This window comes from Anomaloglossus baeobatrachus, chromosome 3 (assembly GCF_048569485.1).
Source record: "Anomaloglossus baeobatrachus isolate aAnoBae1 chromosome 3, aAnoBae1.hap1, whole genome shotgun sequence".
Classification (NCBI taxonomy): Eukaryota; Metazoa; Chordata; class Amphibia; order Anura; family Aromobatidae; genus Anomaloglossus; species Anomaloglossus baeobatrachus.
In genome coordinates, this window is record NC_134355.1 from 302,909,649 (window position 1) to 302,933,877 (window position 24,229).

A 24,229-nucleotide genomic window follows, 5' to 3' on the forward strand; every position below is an offset into this window, starting at 1 on the left:
AACTTTTTGTGAGGTGCATGTCATGGTATACCCAATAAGATTATTAACGGTTTTCTTGATGTTCTGCCATGCTAAATGCACTTGGGCATGCTACTTTTGCAATTTTCAACTAATGACATCCCTAATGTGCTTGATGGGAGACACTGCAGGTAACGATAGCATGTTAAGACTATGTAGGCAGCTAACAATAGCAAGAACAACATGCTATTGTTGTGTTGAAAAACAGCCTCTGGGACACTTTAGAGACATCAGTGTACCAGAGGTTTCACCACCCAATCAATGTAACTAATCTCCAGCTATCATTATGTCCAAGATGAAAGCAGGACTCAATGCTGAAGAACATTGACCTCCATTCCAACCTCCATTGCAGTCTTCCTCTGCACTATGATTTGAGAGCGGTTGTTTGATATCAATAGGACAATTATAGCTGGATCTGTGTGTCATAGATCACTGATATGCAAATGTGTCGCACCAGGGATGCTGATCCTCTTCAGGGATGCCAAAGAGCTTCTTCAGTATGGCAACAGGTACTGTTAGTTTTGTATATGTGTCGTGACACCACTCACGGCTTGCAGTCAGGGATGTGGATGACCGCCGCTGCAGGTTTTACGAGTGTCTGAGGCTGATGGGGTCTGCAGCCAGGTGATGTAGCCTCGCGTGTGTGAGGCAGGCCCCAGGGGCTCGGGTAAGCAGGATAGCGGGTCCCAGAATAACACAGGCTGGGTCCAAAAGTCTTTAACTGGTTTTTACTCACTTAGATGTTTCTGTGAGCTTACCCGGGCATTGCTGTGATGAACCAGGTAGGACCAGGGCCTCCTTCGGGCCAGTCTGAGGGTAACAAGTTAGCTCACCTTCCTATCACTTCTGTGTTCGGATAACCCCCTGACGTGAAGTACCATGGGGGTCTATCCAGGGAGTCACAACTGCCTTTTCTCCCCTGTGTTCGGCCCGTTTGCCGGCAGCGTGGACCAGGTGAGATGGCTTCAAGCTCTGTCTCCTTATGGGTCCCTTCGTTGCTGCTGATGCTTGGACTCTGTGTGGTTGGGGAGGTACTTGTAGTTCCCCTCACCGGCAGGTTTAGCAGATAGTTAAACTCGAGTCTGCTCTAGGGACCTGTCCCCGTACGTGCCTAATCACCAGTAGCACCTCTTTACTCTGACTACTCGGTGACCGTTCTCCCCCGCCACCTGTCACTACACCGCATAGGGTCTGACTCGTGTGAGCGCGCGTGTCCGCCTTGCGACTGCCGCGCTCACGACCACCACACTGGCTCTCCTCTCTTCCTGACAACCTCTGCACTTTAGCTCCCAGCCCCTCCGCTCCACCTCTTGAAAAGATTTGAAAGCTAGCCCCCTCCAGAGACTACCCAAGAGTCCCCTCTAAAGGTGTGGCACACCTCGTTCTGGCCCTTAGGATTACCTGGAAGTACTGTCCCAGCATGGGTGCAGTACTCAGTGGTGCCTGACCGGGTCAGAGGCGCCACACAAATACCTTCAGATGCTTTGTGCAGATAATATTTGATGCCTTACGTTTGGTGTGTGACGTCCAATGTTACCTATACAACAGAATGGATTAATCATAGAGCCAGTGGTTAGATCTTTTCCCCAAAATGTCTCTGGACTATGACAATTCCAGGCTGCAAATCGCTTGTGATACTGAGACATATTAATGATGAAGCCTGTGTGACCTGAATGTGCTACCATGTCCTGCAGCGTCTCTGGACTTGTGTCCTCATGAGTACATCTCAGATGTCATTGGTCAACAATTACAAATCATCCAGCTACCAACAGATATTGAGGATTTGTGTGCCCAAGTGGCAGGATATTCCTCATGCAACCATTAATAACTGTATTTATAGCATGCCAAGGTGTGTAAAGGCCCCGTCACACACAGAGATAAATCTTTGGCAGATCTATGGTTGCAGTGAAATCATGGACATATTGTTCCATTTGTACACAGCCACAAACCTGGCACTGATTGTCCACAATTTCACTACAACCACAGATCTGCCGCAGATTTATCTCTGTGTGACAGGGTCTTAAGTGTGGGTATTTCTGCATGTGCTGCTCAAGCTCAATGAATAAATCAATTTTTTTTGAAAATGTAGTGTCCATTTTTTTCATACTTTGCAGATCATTTACTTGTCTATCGATTACGTGCCTTCTGTAATTCCATGAATATTCCTTCCTGGTGTTGTCATTTCAATTTTCAAGAGCTCCAAAGAGAATACATGAAAGTTTTGAAGTGTTTATTTCCATTGATGTACTATGGCAAAACCCTAAATGGGCAGTTCATGCTGAAAACCATCAAGTGCTACTGAGTTGAAACATTTCTGCAAAGAGTGGGTCAAATTTTCTATACAGAGATCTAAAAAATTCATTACAAGATATCTCAGGTATTTGATTGCAGTAGTGATGGACAAAAGTGGCACAATCTCATAGATAAAGGTTTTTTCAAAAATAATTTACCTTCAATGAACTGAAATTTTTATTGACTTGTTGACCAAAATAAATCATCTGAAACATTTAAAGGGAATCAACCAGCAGTTTTTAAAATATAAAGTAAAGCCATTGCTATACTGGCACTAGGATGCTGAATGTAAGCATAGCTTTTATTCAGAGATTGGAGGTTTTATTTCAGAAATATGGGCAAGTAAAGTTACAGCAAAGGACTGCTATTTGATTGACAGGTGCAACAGGAAGGGAATATGTGGGTCAGGTCTTGCTATCTATTCCCGCTCATGTCTGTCTGCCTGTGCCAGAATTAACGTCTATGATGGTGACAGAGGGAACGAGGCCAGGCTCGCAGACAGGGGTGGGAATAGATAGCAAGACCCAACCCACATTTTTTGTTCTTGTAGCACCTGTCAATCAAATAACAGTGTTTTGCTGGAACTTTACTTGAACATATTTCTGAAATAAAACCTCCAATCTCTGAACAAAAGGTATGCCTACATTCAGCATCCTACAGCCAGTATAGCACTGGCTTCACTTTATATATGAAAATCCTGATGGTTGGTTCCCTTTAAAGGGAATCTGTCATAAGGTTTTTGACACCTATTCTGAGAGCAGCATAATGTGGAGATAGAGATTCTAATTCAAACAACATGTCACTTACTGGGTGGCTTGCTGTAGTTTTAATAAAATCAATTTTTTATTAACAACAGATAATCACTAGAGGATGTTATCATGAGAGGACAAGTAAACCTGCTGCCATTTAGTCCTCCATATTCATAAGCTCAGTCTACATCCACCACCACCGCTGCCAATCAGTAGTGTGGGTGGGGTTATACAGAGCTCAGCATTCAGAGAACTGAAGATCTGCAACAGAAAAAAACTGTGATTTTATCAAAATTACAAGAAGCAGCCCAGTAAGTGACACATCGCACGAATCAGAGTTTCTGCTCCCACATCATGCAGCTCTCAGATGGGGTAGAAACATCCTGATGACAGATTCCTTTAAATGAGACAAATTACCGAAATAGACAAGATTAGGAGAGAGGCATTTTTTTTTCAAAGCACTGTATATGTATGGCTCGATAAGAACAAAGTTAGGATGGACTGTGCTGTAATGTCACACAAAGTATCCTTGATTTTGGAGTACTTCCATTCTTTAACTTAGTACATTTATGTCTGGATAGGTGATGCTCATCTCACATTATAAATCATATATGAAATAGAATGACAGGGACTTATTTTTATATTCACTTTGAATCATATGTTATGGGGTTAAAGTAACATTCCCAAGGGTGGCCATATTGGTACAACCCAAGAAGCTCAAGAGGTAAAAAGGCCACTTCTACCACCAAAGCAGGTTCAGTTGTGCAATACAGTCATATGAAAAAGTTTGGGCACCCCTATTAATCTTAACCTTTTTTTCTTTATAACAATTTGGGTTTTTTGCAACAGCTATTTCAGTTTCATATATCTAATAACCGATGGACTCAGTAATATTTCTGTATTGAAATGAGGTTTATTGTACTTACAGAAAATGTGCAATCTGCATTTAAACAAAATTTGACCGATGCAAAAGTATGAGCACCAATATCAATTTCTTGAATTGAACACTCCTAACTACTTTTTACTGACTTACTAAAGCACTAAATTGGTTTTGTAACCTCATCGAGCTTTCAACTTCATAGGCAGGTGTATTCAACCATGAGAAAAGGTATTTAAGGTGGCCACTTGCAAGTTGTTCTCCTATTTGAATCTCCTATGAAGAGTGGCATCATGGGCTCCTCAAAACAACTCTCAAATGATCTGAAAACAAAGATTATTCAACATAGTTGTCCAGGGGAAGGATACAAAAAGTTGTCTCAGAGATTTAAACTGTCAGTTTCCACTGTGAGGAACATAGTAAGGAAATGGAAGAACACAGGCACAGTTCTTGTTAAGCCCAGAAGTGGCAGGCCAAGAAAAATATCAGAAAGACAGAGAAGAAGAATGGTGAAAACCGTCAAGGACAATCCACAGACCACCTCCAAAGACCTGCAGCATCATCTTGCTGCAGATGGTGTCAATGTGCATCGGTCAACAATACAGCGCACATTGCGCAAGGAGAAGCTGTATGGGAGAGTGATGCGAAAGAAGCTGTTTCTGCAAGCACGCCACAAACAGAGTCGCATGAGGTATGCAAAAGCACATTTGGACAAGCCAGTTACATATTGGAATAAGGTCCTGTGGACTGATGAAACAAAGATTGAGTTGTTTGGTCATACAAAAAGGCGTTATGCATGGAGGCAAAAAAACACGGCATTCCAAGAAAAGCACTTGCTACCCACAGAAAAATTTGGTGGAGGTTCCATCATGCTTTGGGGCTGTGTGGCAAATGCCGGCACCAGGAATTTTGTTAAAGTTGAGGGTCACATGGATTCAACTCAGTATCAGCAGATTCTTGACAATAATGTGCAAGAATCAGTGACGAAGTTGAAGTTACGCAGGGGATGGATATTTCAACAAGACAATGATCCAAAACACCGCTCCAAATCTACTCAGGCATTCATGCAGAGGAACAATTACAATGTTCTGGAATGGCCATCCCAGTCCCCAGACCTGAATATCATTGAACATCTGTGGGATGATTTGAAGCGTGCTGTCCATGTTCGGCGACCATCAAACATAACTGAACTGGAATTGTTTTGTAAACAGGAATGGTCAAATATACCTTCATCCAGGAACTCATTAAAAGCTACAGGAAGCGACTAGAGGCTGTTATTTTTGCAAAAGGAGGATCTACAAAATATTAATGTCACTTTTATGTTGAGGTGCCCATACTTTTGCACCGGTCAAATTTTGTTTAAATGCAGATTGCACATTTTCTGTTAGTACAATAAACCTCATTTCAATCCAGAAATATTACTCAGTCCATCAGTTGTTAGATATATGAAACTGAAATAGCTGTTGCAAAATCCCAAATTGTTATAAAGAAAAAAGGTTAACATTAATAGGGGTGCCCAAACTTTTTCATATGACTGTATAATGAGCTTTTGGACTGAAAAGGACCCATGCACTGTTCTTGCACATCGGCGCTCTTCTGTTTGTGTCTGCTCCTGAATATTTCAGCAACTGTCATTGAGTATAATTATTTTTTGCTTTCAGTGTTAACTGTCTCTGCTTCCTACAGTCCTTGGACCATGCGATATGAAGCAACATGAACATAGTGTGGCAAAGGTCAAGGGAGTGATGAAGACTATTATTACTATGTCTACACTTGTCATCATACTTTTCTTGATTGCTTTTGGACTTGCAAAAAAGGTTCCTTTCAACAAGTCACAAGTCCCTTGTACCTCTTCCCAATGCTTCCTGAGGTTTCTGACCCCTGAATTTAATGTAACAGGATACTGTTTTCACTTGCATCAGTGTTAAATGACGAGTAGTAAGAAAGTCCACCGTGAATGTAAGTTAATGCAATATGTTTTGATTGACAGTAACCAACCGCTCTCTGTGTTACCGATAGGTCACAGAACACTTTGATTTTATCATTTCGGGGAAAGATATTTGAAGTCACCAGTGTGCTGTATCATGCAGCTTTTCATGTGGAACGTACTGTGCCATTATGTCTGGCTAGGAAAACTAAAAATATAAAAATGAATGACAGCCTGTGGGTGAGAGTGAGGTTTCATTTGTTTGCTTTTGCAGGAAGTGGCTTTTCCTAGGCAAACATAAATGCTGTGACTATTATTCTATATAGCACGGAAGAGCAGTTTAACTGAATTTCAAGGGTTTAAGTCAATAATACCTTTGCAAATGTTAACAACGCTGCAAAATCGTCTCACATTTATGGCTGTATAACAGATTGGTGTTTACTTAATAACTCGGATGCAGTGAAAGAAGAACTACTTTGAAGCCTAAAAAGTATAGGTGGAGATATGAAGCAAAGAATATAGTAGACTCCTAAAGCTCTTACTAGACGGGCAAACATTGTGAGATATATCCGTAGTGTGTAATGGTTGCTAACGATCGTAATATCATTTGATTTTTGCTAAACAAGATATTTCAACTTTCTTAAGAATTATCGCTTGTCGGCATAAAATTTCACCATGTAATAAGTTACTGCCACCTCGTCAACACATGCCACCGGAGACTGCTGCGAAAATGTTACACCCTTTCATAGCCATCTCTTGCGCCCACATTCTTTTTCTGCGCTTCTTTGGTGGTGGACGATCAAATCCTTCAACCTCAATAACGTGAAGCAAAATTCTTAAGGCCAATAGATATCTCTTGTATCTGTACATGGTGGTAACGGTGTGACTACCTTACTGAGGGTTATTTGGCGGTTCATTAGAAGTTATACACTTCTCCTTTTTTTCACACTACACACCCCTACCATTACTATACAAGTACCCAAAATTCACATAAAAACCTCTAACTGCTAAAATCTTGGTCTGATATTAACGTATATTACATGCTTTTATGAATGACTATCGAATCTCCATCAACCTCAACGACAATCTTTTGAGCAAACATTTGTGTGTGTAATAACACAAATGTCACTCTTCTAGCTTCAGCTAATCCCCGCGTCGAACAAAGGGTCAGCTGTTGAATTTCGATATTCAGAATCCTTCTTTTTTCTATCATTATCTTTTGAGGGAGAATCAGAAGACCCCCATAAACATTACATTGGCCAAAATCGTCAGGATAAGACAACATAAATGTAATGTGTTTGAGTGTCTTCATCTATTGGGCCATTGTGTAATTGCATAGGTTACAAATATGGTATGTCCACCATGAGTAATAACCCCATTGTGCCTCGTAGTCTCATTTTCTTAAATCTAAACATACCAGACAAGTTCATAGGAACTATATATAGTATATTTTTTAAGAAATTAGGGCAAGAACACCCAACCATAAATGCAACTGATAGGCATATATATATATATATATATATGTATGTGCATAGATGTATGCTTATATCACTATCCCAATGGAGTAGAATGCATTGGTAGCGGACAAATGGAAGACCTTATAAGAGAATAAGCATACAGGACCAAACAAAATAAAGCATAGAAAGGTCAAATAACAATAAAATTCATAAAAAAAAGGGGTGTCACTACAATGATAAAAACAAAACTGTTAAAAAAAACACTGTAATCGCAAAATTGTTCTGGTGTGCATTTGGCTAATCGCAAAGCCCACAATGGATGTAATTAAATAACAGTATTTAAAGCAGCAATGTATATGATTATATAAATTCAAAGGTGTGCATTTTTATACCCAAAAAGATAGCTGGAATGTTAATAAATAATAAAATTGATGATGAAACGCACCTGAAAGTCAAAAGCTCAAAACATTGTTACCCTTTTGCTCATCAGTGTATATGGCTATGTTAGCAGTAAAATAAAAAAGGTACAGCTCTTGGGAGAAGGAGTGAGATAAATGAAAGTGAAAATAACTAAATACTGCTTGGTCTTTAAGGGATTAATAACTAATGTTCATTTTCTTAGAAGAAGGTCTTGTTTACAAAGGACAATATGCTGATGACAATGATAATTTTCAAGCACACTTAAAAATCACTTCACCTGATGAACGAGTGTTTTGTTAGTTGGTTGAGTGATTGACAGCATGTTTGCAACACTGGGTGATTGTCAAGAAATGAAAGTTGCAAGGACAATCGTTCATGCTAATAAGGCCAGACCACACGGGGACTAATGAAATCCTCGCATGACACTCGGCTCATGCTGGCCGCACAGCAAGAGCCGAGTGTCATGCAAGTGTCACTGCGACTGAGGTCCTATCATGCGATCGGACCTCAACTGCGTGGGACGGGCCGGCACTGAGGAGGGGCAGGCCGGCACGGAGGAGGAGAGGGGGGGGGATTTATCTCCCTCTCTCCTCCGTAGTCACCTATTGTCATTCTCGCCCTGCACACATGGTACACCGGTGTTCTGCAAGTGCAGTGTGTTCTTTCTCTCACCCCATAGACTTGAATGGCTGCGAAAGAAAGAGTCTCGCATTACAATCGCAGCATGCTGCGATTATTTTCTCGTTCCGATTGGGGCTGAGAAAATAATTGCTCATGGGTGCCGGCACATAGGCTAATATTGGTCCGAGTGGAATGCGATGTTTTATCGCATTCCACTCGGTCCGATTTTCATGCCGTGTGTCTTAGGCCTTAGTCAATGTACCTGCATCCTTAGACAAAACCCACAAGGTAAGATAAGGTAAAGAGGAATAAATAATTGTGAAGTTGTTCTGTTGAAGCTAAATAAATAGTCTATAGCGGGCTTTAGACGCTACGAGATCGCTACAGCGATCTCGTTGGGGTCACCGATTTTGTGACGCACATCTGGCCGCTGTAGCGATCTCGTTGTGTGTGACTCCTAGGAGCGATTTTGGATCGTTGCAAAAACATCCAAAATCGCTCCTCATTGACATGGGGGTCCTCTCCCAATTATCGCTGCTGTCGCTTGGGCGAAGTTGATCCTCTTCCCTGCGGCAGCACACATCGCTACGTGTGACGCCGCAGGAACAAGGAACCTCTCCTTACCTGCCACATGCCAGCAATGAGGAAGGAAGAAGGTGGGCGGGATGTTTGTTCCGCTCATCTCCGCCCCTCCACTTTGATTGGGCGGCCGCTTAGTGACGTCGCTGTGACGCCGAGCGAACCGCTCCCTTAGAAAGAAGGCGGTTCGTCGGTCACAGCGACGTCGCCGAGTAGGTAAGTACGTGTGACGCTGCCGTAGCGATAATGTTTGCTACGACAGCGATCTTCATATATCGGCATAACGATAGGGGCGGGTGCTATCACGCTCGCCATCGCTAGCATCAGCTAGCGATGTCGCAGCATGTAAAGCCACCCTGACTCATTGGACTGCACCATGAATCCTAAGGCAGCATGTAAATAAACTGTAATTAAAATAACGACAGCATGTTGTCAAGATTAAGAGTAAAATCTACTTATTTACAAGCATTGCAATCTGGAAGCGGAAGTGTTAAAATAATGCCTAATTAGGAGATAATCCATTGTTGCTTGGAACAAACTAGAATCCTCATTACAGCAAGCTTTTAAGCTTTCTGCTTCCAGACTACTTATTTAAAGAGAATTGTTAAAAATGGACTTTAAAAAATGATCATAACACAAATAAAACCCATTCCAGCTTGAAATGCATAACTTGTTAGGGAGGCCAGGCAGTTTGGTGTTTTCCAAGGCGTTTTAAAGGAGTTTTCTACATTCAGCTTAGTTTGACCCCAAAATGCTTATAAGATAACAAAGTCAGGTGGTACACACCCTACTGCTAACTCTCCACCGATAGTCCCATTTCTTGACGTATCTAAAAGGGATAATTGGGTCTCCCATGTACCAAAACACCTCTTAACCACTCTACTTGAAATAAAGACATAACAACTTTTTGGGCGAATGGCCACAGCTTTTATTTAACAGTATACATGTATCAAAACTTGTGGCTCAGCATGCCACCCTCTTTAAACATAAACCGATACATGTATACCCTCCCAACTGGCAAACAACCGATAGGTCCGTCCAAGAAGCCACTAATCATCCTTATCCCCTGGCCGTAACATACCACTGGCCCAGAGGACCACCTCGGCTGTGTCCAACCAACCCAAGGTGTGGGGTACTAACGTTCCATCGTTAAAATACCCCTCCCCAGAACCTGCAGGACCTACGCCCACAAGTTCCCAATCCTGTCTGAAGCCACTACCCCTGAGTGACTTCATACTCCCCACCGACTATCGGTGCTCCCAGCCTCTAGGAACGGACCTATCCCCCCGCTGCGACAAACAAAGAAAACCACCATATAAACCTTTGCAATTTTTTTTTTTTTTTTTTTTTGAATTTTTCATTTTTTTTTTTTTTTTTTATATAATTTTTACACCCTTTTTTTTTTTTTTTTTTTATTTTTATTTTTATATTAAGGGCGGGTGGGCGGGCCAAACACGACTGGCACCAACGGCAAAAGAGGAGGTACTGCCCCTAACTGCCCCTTATAAACCCCCCCTTTTCTCCCCACCCCTCATGACCTCTGGCCCAATCCTCGCCGCTCACCAAACCCCCAATCCCTTAATCCCTTACACAGCCCTATTCCCTCAACATTAACCCCTTCCTACCCTATACCCTCCCGATAGTCATGGGCTCATTCACCCCTATGGGGCTCATTGCCCATCTTGACGTATCTAAAAGGGATAATTGGGTCTCCCATGTACCAAAACACCTCTTAACCACTCTACTTGAAATAAAGACATAACAACTTTTTGGGCGAATGGCCACAGCTTTTATTTAACAGTATACATGTATCAAAACTTGTGGCTCAGCATGCCACCCTCTTTAAACATAAACCGATACATGTATACCCTCCCAACTGGCAAACAACCGATAGGTCCGTCCAAGAAGCCACTAATCATCCTTATCCCCTGGCCGTAACATACCACTGGCCCAGAGGACCACCTCGGCTGTGTCCAACCAACCCAAGGTGTGGGGTACTAACGTTCCATCGTTAAAATACCCCTCCCCAGAACCTGCAGGACCTACGCCCACAAGTTCCCAATCCTGTCTGAAGCCACTACCCCTGAGTGACTTCATACTCCCCACCGACTATCGGTGCTCCCAGCCTCTAGGAACGGACCTATCCCCCCGCCACAGACCGGCCGCGTGACTCCTTACGTGGCCCGGGCCCCCCACACCCCTATGGCTTGCTCCAGACCATCCCGCAAACCAAGCATCCACAAGTCCAAGCCGATATCTGTGAGATGCACCCCATCTCTCCTCAAATATTGACCTGCCGACTCCTCCAATTCCTTATGTCGCACCACCAAGCCCCCATTCCGCGCCACAAAACGGCCAATCGCCCTATTCAATTTAATTCGTGCCCTATTAATACGGTCGACCGACCTCCCAAAACGCCAATTTTCCCTAGCCACAATATCCGACCATACGATAATAATACCCGGGAACGCTCTCCACAGGTGCAAAAGATCCAGCTTAATGTCCCTTTTTAGTTCCCTTGCTGTCCTCACCCCTAAATCATTCCCCCCCACATGCAAAATGAGAACATTAGGATCCTGGTCGATCCTACTATAGTAAGCCACCTCTGGCCGAACTCTCCCCCAGGTCATGCCCCGAATCCCGATCCATTTGACCCGTGCATCCGTCCTCGCCACTCCAAGTTGCCGACCGTCGGGACGCACATCCGCCCGCAACGCTCCCCAGTGAACAAAGGAATGCCCGAGAATCCACACCAGGCACACACCTAAAAAATATAAAACCAAGAGTAAACAGCAACTGAACGAAAACCATGCCTCACAATAAACACCTATTAACCCCTGCAATCCCAAACCAGCTGAGTCACTCCCCCTCACCCCTCAGCAGGTGAGGCCGTATGTACAAACGGAACCTGGACAACTCCCATCTCCCAATACGCCGGATACAATCATCACTCAAGCCCCACTTGGCCGCCTCTGTCGCTGCCCCAATCCGAAAGGAGTGTGACCCATAGTCACCTGGCACCTCCCCTACTCGTGCCAACACCGTTTTTAAAACCGCAATAAACTGGAATCTGGACAGCGCAGAACCCTCCATGTGTCTCAAGAAAACCCCAGGATAACCTCCCCTTATCTTCAAAAACTCCGTCACCTGCCCAACCGGGCACAATGGGTGTCCAGGTATCCCATACAAAACCACCAGGCGCCCACGCCCCACCTGGTCCGTTTTGGAAAAACGTAATCGACAGTCCACTCGTTCAACTCCAAGCGTTACGTCTTCCAACAACAAACCTCCTACTACCTGCTTCGCCGGACTAACCAACTCGCCAATCCGAAAGGCCCCGAAAAAGGCCAACACAAATGCCACTGCAAACAGCCTCTGCTCGGAAGGGGACACACATACTTCCCCCAAGCAGCCCACTAAACGCACCAACAATGGTAGCGATATCGGCCGCCTAGAGTCCCGCGACCGCACCCCTCTCCTAAAACCCTTCATGGCCTGCCGTACTAGAAAATCCTTCGTGGCATCCCGCACACCTTGCAACTTGAATAAAAAGGCCAAGGCTGACAAACGGTAACTCATTACCGATACGGACCGCCCCGCTGAAAAATCGCCACTAATCACCGCCAAAACCCCCACCACTCGGCCATTATAACCCGGCCCCATGAACTCCGATCCGCCTAACTCTTCCCACTCCTTCCACACTGCCTGGTATCGGCACCAAGTAGCCTCAGACACCGATCTCCTAATGCCCTCCCAAGCTACGCCAAGGCTAGATCCCACAACCATTCCGGACATAGTGCTCCATCGTCGTCTGCTCCCGGCACCAGCCTTCTGAACCTGCGAAACTGAAACCGAGACAGCGCATCAGCCACTTCATTCTGAACCCCCGGCACATGCCTCGCCACAACACAAATGTTCAGTGCCAAGCAACGGAGCACAAGATGCCTCAGATACCCCACCACCGGGGGAGATTTTGCTGACAACGAATTGATCGAATGAACCACCGCCATATTATCACAATGCATGCAAACCTTTTTTCCCGAAAATTCCGAGCCCCACAGTTCGAGCGCCACTATGATCGGGAACAATTCCAGCAAAGCCAAATTCTTCACCAGCCCTTTCTCCTTCCATGCTTGTGGCCACTGTGCCACGCACCAATGAGTCTGGAAAATCGCTCCAAAACCCGTCGCCCCTGCCGCATCCGTAAACAGCTCAATCTGACTATTGGACATTGCCTTGCTCATCCACAGTGTCCTACCATTATACTTGTCTAAAAAAGAATCCCAAACCAGCAGATCCCCTTTCATCAACCTCGTCACTCTGACAAAATGATTCGGCGCTGTCACCCCAGCAGTCGCGCTCGCCAATCTCCTATTAAATATGCGCCCCATCGGCATGATGCGACAGGCGAAATTCAATTTTCCCAAAACTGACTGCAGCTCTCTCAGCTTCACCTTTTTAGCCTGGTACAATGACCGCACTGACGCTTTTAAATCCACCAACTTCCCTTCCGGCAAGCGGCATTCCATTGCCATCGTGTCGATTTCTATGCCCAAAAAGCATAAAGCAGTCACTGGCCCTTCCGTTTTGTCTTTTGCCAAAGGAATACCCAAACTCTGCGCTATCCGCTGCAACGTAAACAACAACAATGAACAAACCGAGGACCTTGCCGGCCCAACACAAAGGAAATCGTCCAAGTAATGTATCACGGAGTGCACCCCCGCCATGTCCCGGACTACCCATTCCACAAAAGAACTAAACGCCTCGAAATAAGAACAAGAAATAGAACATCCCATGGGCAGGCATCGGTCCACATAAAACTCTCCCTCCCACATACATCCCAACAGATGCTGACTGTCCGGATGCACTGGGAGCAAGCGAAACGCTGCCTCCACATCCGCTTTTGCCATCAGGGCCCCACGCCCGGCTGCCCGCACCAAATCCAAAGCTCTGTCAAAAGACACATAACAAACCGCTGACAGCTCAGGTGATATCCCATCATTCACCGACAACCCAGCCGGGTAGGATAAATGATGTATGAGCCGAAATTTCTTCGGCTCTTTTTTGGGAACCACCCCCAATGGCGAAATCCGAAGATTGGAAATTGGTGGGTCCTGAAAGGGGCCCGCCATCCTCCCTAATTCAACCTCCTTGTCCAGCTTCTCTTTCACAACCTCCGGATGTTCCCTTGCAGACCTCAAGTTACCCGGGCGAAAAACTGGGGCCCCAGATTCAAACGGAATCCGAAAACCCTCCGTAAAACCCTTCCTCAATAACTCGGCCGCCCGTACATCCGGATACCTACTTAAATAGGGAAGCATCGCCTCTACCCTCACCGGCGTCCTCCCTTTTTCCAGCCCCTTCCCCGGGCTTACCCTTCCCTTTCTTAAAGCACCTGGACACAGGATGGGAACCTCCACATCCGGAACACTCGTGCTTGAAACGGCACGCGGCCCCAAATTTACACTGTCCCTCATTGAATTGCCAGCAAGCTCCCTTTCTCTGACCCGCCGAAGACCCGTTGCTTGTACCCGAACCCCCGGCAGCCCCACGAAAGGGCTGAGCCGGGGCTGTCATTAACCTCATCCACAAGGAGATGTCCTTGTGGTCCCATTTTAGTCCGGCCCGCAGAGCCTTGCGCTGCCGAAACTGTTCATCGTACCTCAACCAACCTAAACCGCCGTACACTCTATACGCCTCCCCAATCGAATCCATATACCCGAAAAGTGCGGAACAATGTTCCGGCTCCTTTTCCCCAATGACACTGGCTAAGATCGCAAAGGCCTGTAACCAGTTGGTAAATGTCCTGGGAATAAGCCTATACCTCCTCTTTTCCTCATCCTCCTTCTCCTTTTTTGAGTCGCTTGGCTTCACCTTATCCAAGTTAAATTTCTCAAGGGGAAGCAGGGAAAAAATTTCCACATACTCCCCTTTCCATATCTTCTCCCTCACCTCCTTTTTTAAATGCACCCCCAGCGGACTCTCGAAGCAAACGTATACCTCGCTCCGCGCCCTATCATCTAGCCGCACCACCTCATCCTCTTTCTCCTTTTCCTTCTCTTTTCCCCCGTCCTTCACCGCGTCCGACCCGGCCGCTACTCCTGCCACCTGCCCTGCTTCTGTCGCCACTGCAGCTCCCTGCGTAACAACACTCTGCGCCGCCACCCCCGGTGGCACGCCACCCGAGGGACCCACCCAAACCCCCGCCGGAGAACCAGACCCGCTCGCACCTGCTCGCTCAGCCGACAGCCCCTGCAACACCCCCAATAACTGCCCCCAAAACTCTGCCCCCGGTAACGCCGCCGGCTCCCGAACCCCAGAGCCCTGCGCACTCGCCGACACCGAAGACACCCCCCCCACACTACCCGCAACATTAAGCATACTCGTCGTTCGCTCACCGGGCTGCCTCTGAATCGGATCCGGAACAGCCGTATCACGAGTCTCCTGACGCTCCATCCGTCTCGCTGTGTTGTCGCTTCCGTCCTCGTCACCAGAGTCCGAATCGCCGCTGAGGACCTCAGGGGGGACCAGCAAGGGGACAGCTCGCGATTGGCGGCCGTCAACCCCCACGGTCACCGCACCCTGCTCCTCCAATCGCCTCCTGCTGGACCTTTTTCGTGTCGCCCGACGCGGCGTCCTGCCGCCGTCCACCCACGATGATCCCGAGGTCGGCTGCTGCACTTCGGCTCCACTTGCCATCCCCACTGGTCTCCCTCCCTGCCGACTGCAGGAAGGCCGTCCGGCCTCCGATATCCGCTGAGTCCTCCCCCCAGCACGATCCACGCTGGGGGGGACCGTCACCACCGACAGCCTGCTGTGGCCCTGCCGGCTGCTGGACCCATCCCCCGCAGCCCTGTGTCTGGCGATCTGCAGCTCCTGTGCTGCACTATCCGCATGCCTCCCCTGCCGTCTGCAGGGAGTCCCCGACGCTACATTGGTCTGCAGGGCTCTGCCCCCGGCCGGCACATCACCGGGGGCTGCCGTTAATCTGGTCCGGGGCCTTGCCGCCCGCGGACCGGAAGTAGGCCGCAAACAAGCTCCGCCCACCTCCGGCCCGCAGGATCTCCGATGAGGATTCCTCCCGGAGGCCGGCAAAGCTCCTGCAGGCTGGTGAGGGCTCCCCTGCCCCGGAGGGTCCCGTAAGGGGCTCCTGGATCTTGCTCCCCTCCCGCTGGGGGAGTAACGCTCCGGCGGCCGCGACCGCCGAGCACGCAGCACAGGTCCGGGTGCTGCAGCCGCAGCCACAGCTGAGGGCACCGTCGCTCCGTCCCCACAGGCTGCGCGCAGCTGCTCCCGCACCACATCCACTCCCAGGACTTCAGAGGCTCCACGGACCCACTCCAAAAGCGCAGCTAGGTCAGCCATCCTGGAACCGGCGATGCTGACCAAACACGACTGGCACCAACGGCAAAAGAGGAGGTACTGCCCCTAACTGCCCCTTATAAACCCCCCCTTTTCTCCCCACCCCTCATGACCTCTGGCCCAATCCTCGCCGCTCACCAAACCCCCAATCCCTTAATCCCTTACACAGCCCTATTCCCTCAACATTAACCCCTTCCTACCCTATACCCTCCCGATAGTCATGGGCTCATTCACCCCTATGGGGCTCATTGCCCATCTTTGTTTTGGCTACAGGGCTGATATCACTTTAATAGCACACATCGCTGCTGCAACCAGTCACTTACCTTAATAGCTTGAGCTATGTACATCAACAGAGGTGCTGAGACCAGTGATTGGCTGCAGTGGTGATGGGCATTTTTGATGTAATGTTACCATTGCAGGACTGCAGCAGAGATGATCTGATAGCACTGAATGGATCAGAGTGAATATTATCTGATTTTGTTACTTTACAGGTTTGTTGGTGTTTGGTGTTTGTTTAAAGTAGAAAATCTCTTTAATGAAAAAGAAGTTGGCATCTTTATAATGTATGATTATTCCTTTAGCTTTATATGAAATAATGTTTTGACTGTATAAATTTAGATAAATTTCACCAAATTTTGAAGTACAGAGTTTTTAATAACTGTTATTATTGGAAAAGAAGAAGACGAATAACAGGAGAAACAACAAAGAAGAAGAAGAAACAGCATTTTTTCAGTGCTGGAGTGGCGCTTTAAATGTAAGCCCCTGCCCCTCCCCTTTTACTGCCGCCGCTCCAGGTCGACTGCCCTATCTTGTGACAGTAATCTCCGACTGGCTGGAAGTCAGATGTTAGTCACAAGCTCCCAATCAATCTCTATGAGAGCCAGAACAAGGCCAGATTGAGGTTCTCATAGAGATGCATTGATTGATGGCCTCTAGCGACCTTCATGAAACACTGGATTGCACTGGGAGGTCACAAACAGCTTGAACAGTGGCTGCAGAAGTTGAAGCTGCCAGAGATCAGGGGATTTACATTTAAAGCACCACTCCAGTGGTGCAATTAAGAAAAAAACCTTGGAGTCGTGCTTTAAAGATGCAAGTACTGATAGCCGTCTAAAGAGATGTGTGCGACCTATCCTTTGTTAATTTTATGAGCAGGTCCAACATTTTATGTTTGGATGATCAGGTTGTTGTAAGAGTAATGTGCTAATCCTGGCCACCTACAGGCTGGTATTTTCAGGCTGGGGGGGCTAATATCCATGACTCCTATCATCATTATAATACCAGCCCCCACCTGTCTGCTTTACTGTGGCTGGTTATCAAAAATGGGGGGGACCCAACACCTTTTTTTTAATTGTTTATTATAATTTTAGCACTGTAGGATCCCCTCTATTTTGCTATCCAACCACAGTAAAGCTCACAGGTCAGGGCTGCAGCTTGTAGCTCGTTTTATCCATGGTGGGTATCAACGTAGGACAGGAGCAAAAACATAAAATGCATGTACCCAAGTACAAACCACAAATATTAAGGAGCGTACTGCATGCTGTGGAAAAGGTGCCTGCATAGCTGGATAAAGCGCTGGTGCAAAATTGCATCATAGCAGGGCTACACCCTATCCTGGTTACCCTGCACTTTATGTTTTTGCTATGATGCAATATTGCACCAGTGCTTTATCCATCTAGGCAGGCACCTTTTTCACAGCATGCAGTACGATTTGTATTTGGGTTCATGCATTTGACATCTCTGTCGATCATATATTATTTCCTTTTGGCTTACAGGATGTATTATCGTCCTTACTGGTACATACCTTACTACTATGGTCATGTGCCGCCCCCTTGCCAGCAGCCGCTGCTGCTCGGATCCGGACCTTCAGGGGTGGTGGCTCGAGGGTCTCCAGACCCGGGGGTCTCGCGGACACGCCGAATAAAATAGGGGACGTAGATGTACGGACTGGGCCGTATTGAGTTCGTGACGCCACCCACGGTGTGTAGTGAGGTAAGACACCACCGCTGCTGTGATGGAGCACACGGGGGAGATGTTGTGCAGCGAGTTGTTAACCCCTCCGTGGGCAGGAATGGTGGCCCCAGGACCCGGTTGGTGCATGCAGGGGAAATGACTGGTGTACTCACAATTAGGAAAACACACAAGTCTCTAGTAAACCAAGGTGGTGGTGGCCGGTGCCGCGGCCGGCTGTGTTCGGGATCCCCCACCTGGCTGGTGGTCTCTATCCTTTTCCTGCACCGTTTTTAGGTAGAAAAGACTTCCTTGTATGAAACGTAGGAGTCCGCTCCTCGGCTGGATGTGGCCTAAAGAGCCGTGCCCGCAGACGCTGGCCCGTGGGATCTATGGGCCTTGGCAGTGACCTCTTATCCCTAATCAGTGGGCTGTTGTCTTCTATGAGGGACTTTGGGTGGGACAGGACCTCTAGTCCAGGCCTCAATCTGTTAATTAACTAGTTCCAGTAGGTTCTGGTTCCTGGCTTCAGGGTCCGAGTACCCCCTTTTGTGCTACGGTTTCCGGGTCGGTTCCCCGTGTCGGTACCGGTGGGCTACAACCCTGTCCCGGTCCACCTCGGTTCCACCGAGCCGTCTTCCCGTCTCCTGCTGACGGAGACCACCGTCTACCTCCTAGCCAGTGGCACCAGGACTCCTACCCTGGTACCTGTCAGTATACTTCAGGCCTGACACACAGGCCTGACCTCCACTCACACTAAACTCTCTACAGTACTGCTGCTTTTCCTGCCCCCAGGCTGTCTAAACCCCTGGGTGAGCGTGCACAAACCACCTGGCCACGCCCACTGGTGTGTCTAACTGTCCCTAAGGGGGGGTGACTAGGGTTTAATGGTTGGCTTTGTGTTTCCTAATGAGGGAAAGGTGTAATGCGGGGGCCTGTCTGTGACTACCTGGTTTTGCCAGGGCGTCACACTCCCCCTTGGTTAAACACAGACCATCCGTGGGCTGTCCGACCACCACCGATTTATTTTTACTGCAGAAAAGATAAAAGAATAAAACATTTTATAAACATAATAACATATTTACAGTTCATAAATACTTTGTTTTCTTCCCTTACGGGAGGCAGGTTACTTAAATGTTGCATAGCATAACTTGGACAGGAAGGGACCGGGTCCTTCTCGCCTTTACCACCCAAACAAACCTAACCCTGGTGCCACCACTAAAACACAGGTTGGCGCCCCTTGCCCAAGTCCAGTTTTAAGTCAGGGTGTTGTCCAAATGGGCCGGGTAAAAAGTTCCTTACCCGGCAGTCCTTTTCAAGGGCCCAACGTCCAGGGGACCCCTGACCCGGAAGATAGTCACCGGTCCCAATGGTGACTGGGCGTCGGCCTACTCTACCGCAGGCCCATCCTCCAATCAGCCTCTCCGGAAACTGCTGCAAAGTGTGGAGAAGGGGGGTTCAGGATTATTTACAAGGTCCAAAAGTTTATGGGTTGGCCTGCAAGTTCTCAGCCATTTTCTTTTTTTTTTTTATTTTTTAACTTGTAAACGGGAAAATTAAAGGCACACTGTCCCAACGGGGAACTGAACTGTGGGTAGCCTGGAACCGCTACCTAATACTCCTCATCTTCATCAGGGTTGGAGAGTGGCAGAGAGGGGTGCACGTGGTGCTGGGCTCCGCTTCCGGCCCACCTCTTCACATTGAGGGCAAACCACCCCCTCTCTCCACAGTGCTGGGTGTAGAGCACCAACTCCCCGGGCTCCAGGTCTTGGTCGGGATGGCCGATGGGCAGGTGCGGGTAGACATCCCTCCGGGAGACAAATATTTCCGCTTCCATGCCCGGCTCAAAGATGAAACCCCATCCTCTTCGGGGGTCAAAGTGCCGAACCTGGCCTTCGTGTGTCGGGCCCCTCATCCGGAACGTTGCATTCCACAGGTTGCCCTTTTCCTGATAGGTCCGGGACAAGACCTCCGCTTTCCGCTTCTCCCTGGCGGCGATTTCCCTTCCCAGCTGCTGCCACTGCCACTCCCAGTACGGAGCTTCTATTGATTGTTCCGGGTCAACTTGTGCGGGGGATGGACCCAGCCAGAGTTCCTCCATGCCAGCCACGACCGACAGCTTCTGCAATGGGGAACTCCGCTGCGACGTGGCCTGCTCTGCCGCTTGGCAGCTACATCCCCGCCGTGCCTCAGCCGAGGCCGGGTACCTGGGAGCGGCCAGCGTGATCTGTGGGTTTGGCTTCCGGTCTGCCTCCGCCATGGCCGGGCCGATTGCCGGGGCCGTTGTCATCTTGGGCGTGTCTCCTTTTGGGACCAGGATTGATGTCGGGTCTTCAACCGGACGGGACACTTTTCGGGCGCTGGCCTTGCGTGGAGCCGGCGTTGGTGCCGGGGCGGTGATGGGCTTACTGCTGGCGGCTTCCTCGGGCTGGTCCTCGTGGGCCGACGGCACGGGCACAGCTGCCGGTGTTGGTGGCAGCGGACTGAGTGGGGAGGCAGTCATGGGTGCGGGCGGTGAGGGAGGCAGCGTGGTGGGCAGGGGTAGACCGGGCACTTCAGCCTGAACAGCCGGTCCCCGAGGCACGCAATGGCATGGGTCGCTTACCCGCTCCTCCGACGTTGTATCTACTTCACAAATCCTCACAGCCATGGCTATCTCCGCCATCTCGGCTGTCCACTGCCTTAGCAGACAGGTCGCCTGGGCCTGGATGCAGCAGCACATCTGCTCCGTCCGGGCTTCCACCCAGGCCGCTGTTCCGGGCGTGGGCTCCTCCACCGCGGGCTTGCCAGATATGCAGACATACATATGTGCAGACATACTGCTCAGCTGGTATCTTGGTATCCAGGAACGGGAAATGTGGCAGAGTCCTAGCATTCCTGCCCTTTATCTGCTCGGTCACATGCTGCAGAATCTTCACCCGCCCTCCCTTGGTCTTTTTCTGGCACTCTTCTCTCAGGCCTGTAAGTTTCATTTTGCGACGTCCAGCCTCGGTTTCCGGCCGCGTTCTCAGGGGGCGGGGCTTCGGCTTTCGCGCCCTTTTCGCGGGGAAGAAGATGCTGGGCTGTAGTTTTTCGTGACAAAATGTCGACCAAAATGGCAACTTCTGAAATTTCTGCAATGGATCACCGCTGACTGTCCAATACAAGGCGCATTTCCACAAGGTAAGTGGAAGGGTAAGTATCCTGTTCACAGCGTCAAGTTTTGGGGTGTGCCGCTCCTGTGCAAGCACCCGCCGCTGCTCGGATCCGGACCTTCAGGGGTGGTGGCTCGAGGGTCTCTGGACCCGGGGGTCTCACGGACATGCCGAATAAAATGGGGGATGTAGATGTACGGACTGGGCCGCATTGAGTTTGTGACGCCACCCACGGTGTGTAGTGAGGTAAGACACCACCGCTGCTGTGACGGGGCACTCGGGGGAGATGTTGTGCAGTTTGTTGTTAACCCCTCCGTGGGCAGGGATGGTGGCCCCGGGACCCGGTTGGTGCGTGCAGGGGAAATGATGACCGCAGAGGGTGCTAGTGTACTCACAGTTAGGAAAACACAGAAGTCTCTGGTAAACCGAGGTGGTCATGGCCGGTGCCGCGGCCGGCTGTGTTCGGGATCCCCCACCCGGCTGGTGGTCTCTATCCTTTTCCTGCACCATTTTTAAGTAGAAAAGACTTCCTTGCATGAAACGTAGGAATCCGCTCCCGGCTGGATATGGCCTAAGGAGCTGTGCCCGCAGACGCTGGCCCATGGGATCTATGGGCCTTGGCGGTGACCTCTTATCCATAACCGGTCGGCTGTTGTCTTCTATGAGGGACTTTGGGTGGGACAGGACCTCTAGTCCTGGCCTCAATCGGTTAATTAACCAGTTCCAGTAGGTTCTTGTTCCTGACTTCAGGGTCCGAGTACCCCCCTTTGTGCTACGGTTTCCGGGTCGGTTCCCCGTTTCGGTACCGGCTGGCTACAACCCTGTCCCGGTCCAGCCGTCTTCCCATCTCCTGCTGACGGAGACCACCGTCTACCTCCTAGCCAGTGGCACCAGGGCTCCTACCCTGGTACCTGTCAGTTTACTTCAGGCCTAACACACAGGTCTGACCTCCACTCACACTGAACTCTCAACAGAACTGCTTCTTTTCCTGCCCCCGGGCTGTCTAAACCCCTGGGTGGTATATAACAAAGTTCACCGCATTCTCCAGTAGTTTTTCATGCAACAGTGAGATTTATTTAGAAATATAGACGGTGGACATTAGAAGGCAAAGGGAAAAGCGACTACCCCTGGGTGGGCGTGCACCAACCGCCTGGCCACACCCACTGGTGTGTCTAACTGTCCCTAAGAGGGTGACTAGGGTTTAATGGTTGGCTGTAGGTTTCCTAATGAGGGAAAGGTGTAATGCGGGGGCCTGTCTTTGATTACCTGGTTTTGCCAGGGCATCACAGTCATACTTTGGGCAGATTTCTTAGAGTAGCATTTACTTTTGTTCTATATATCCTTCAGTTGCTCTTGCACATGTTCCTTTGCATTTTGGTGTGTCGGTCTGTATTGCTGTGTATAACATTGGTTCTTATGATTTTGCACATAATGCTGCTATAGCAACAAATGTATATTTTTTACTGCCTATCAATTATGATTCAAGTGCATAATATTCTTATGTCTATTTACCAGGACTATGGGTGTTATGATTTTCCATTTTGGATTTTAAGTGTTTTTAACTTTTTTGGTGTTTTTTGCCCGTTTGTGGGATTTGTGTAATGATTTTTTGTACAATAAAAATTATATTTTTATGGCACTTTCCTTTTCTTCTTGAATATATACTCATTAGAACTCCATCTATTCTGTCAATATAGGACAAAAATATTTAGTTAAAGTATAATACAACAAAACATATATTGACCTTTAGAAGTAGTTATCATTCCAAAAGTTGAATTTTTGCTGTTGGCATGCACGATTCTGAAGGCATTTCTTCTGCAAGGGTTAATCCTGCTGTTTGCCTAGACTTGTGGTGAACTGGTCACAAGACTATTAAGTATTCATCGAAACAGGAGCAGATCAATGCCAGTGCATGTGTTAGACCAAAGTGACAACTGATGTGAATAACATGTTTACCACAGCCGTAACCAGTCCTAGAAGAAATATTTGCTGATTGTATGACATTTTGTATTTAGTCTTCCACTTTTAGAATATCACTAAGTCTAACCACTAGCTGCACACAACCTCTGCTAATATTGTTTCCCCTGCGACCCATCTGAGACGCCAGTCTTTTATGTTGAGTTTCAGGTAGTTCATCTTTTTTTTTACCTCTTTAGTAGTCTCAAAAACATCTTTCAGAAATTCTTTTGTGTAGTGTTTTTCAAACCAATTGTATCTATTTCCTATATTCCCATGAAAGATAAGGAAAGTGCTGAATACTCAGTGGGGCGATACAAAACACTTACGTACCAGACATGTCCATTAGCCTTGTCTATTCTTTTCAGCTTCCTGTTATTCATATAGATGGACTCTTTTAATCTTCTGCTCATTGTTATACTATTACTTTGTAACTAAGAAGTAATATCTTTTAATGGGCCTTTCAATGCTTCTAAGAGTTAAGTCATTATGTTTAGTGTTTTCTTTTTACTTCGTTGCTACTATTTTTACTTTTGGCTTTGGTTTTACTTGTCTGTAGCAGAGAATACATATGTATATCCATTAAAAGGAAAGCTGCTGAGAATTACCTAATTTTAACTAAGGGCTGGGTTTACATATTAAACCCATATAGTCATAAAATGTTTAGTATCAGAGCTCTAAGGCGGGCTTTGCACACTACGACATCGCAGGTGCGATGTCGGTGGGGTCAAATCGAAAGTGACGCACATCCGGCGTCACTTGCGATGTCGTAGTGTGTAAATCCTAGATGATACGATGAACGAGCGCAAAATCGTCGTCATCGTATCATCGCTGCAGCCTCCGACATTTCCATAATGCCGGGGGAGCGACAGGTACGATGTAGTTCC

At 47.8% G+C, this 24,229-nt stretch overlaps 1 pseudogene; it reads right to left on the reverse strand.

Moving 5' to 3' along the window:
- The window catches only part of LOC142297223 (uncharacterized), a 43,662-nt pseudogene extending 22,745 nt beyond the window's left edge, over nt 1-20,917 (reverse strand).
- Nucleotides 20,918-24,229: the final 3,312 nt, after the last annotated feature.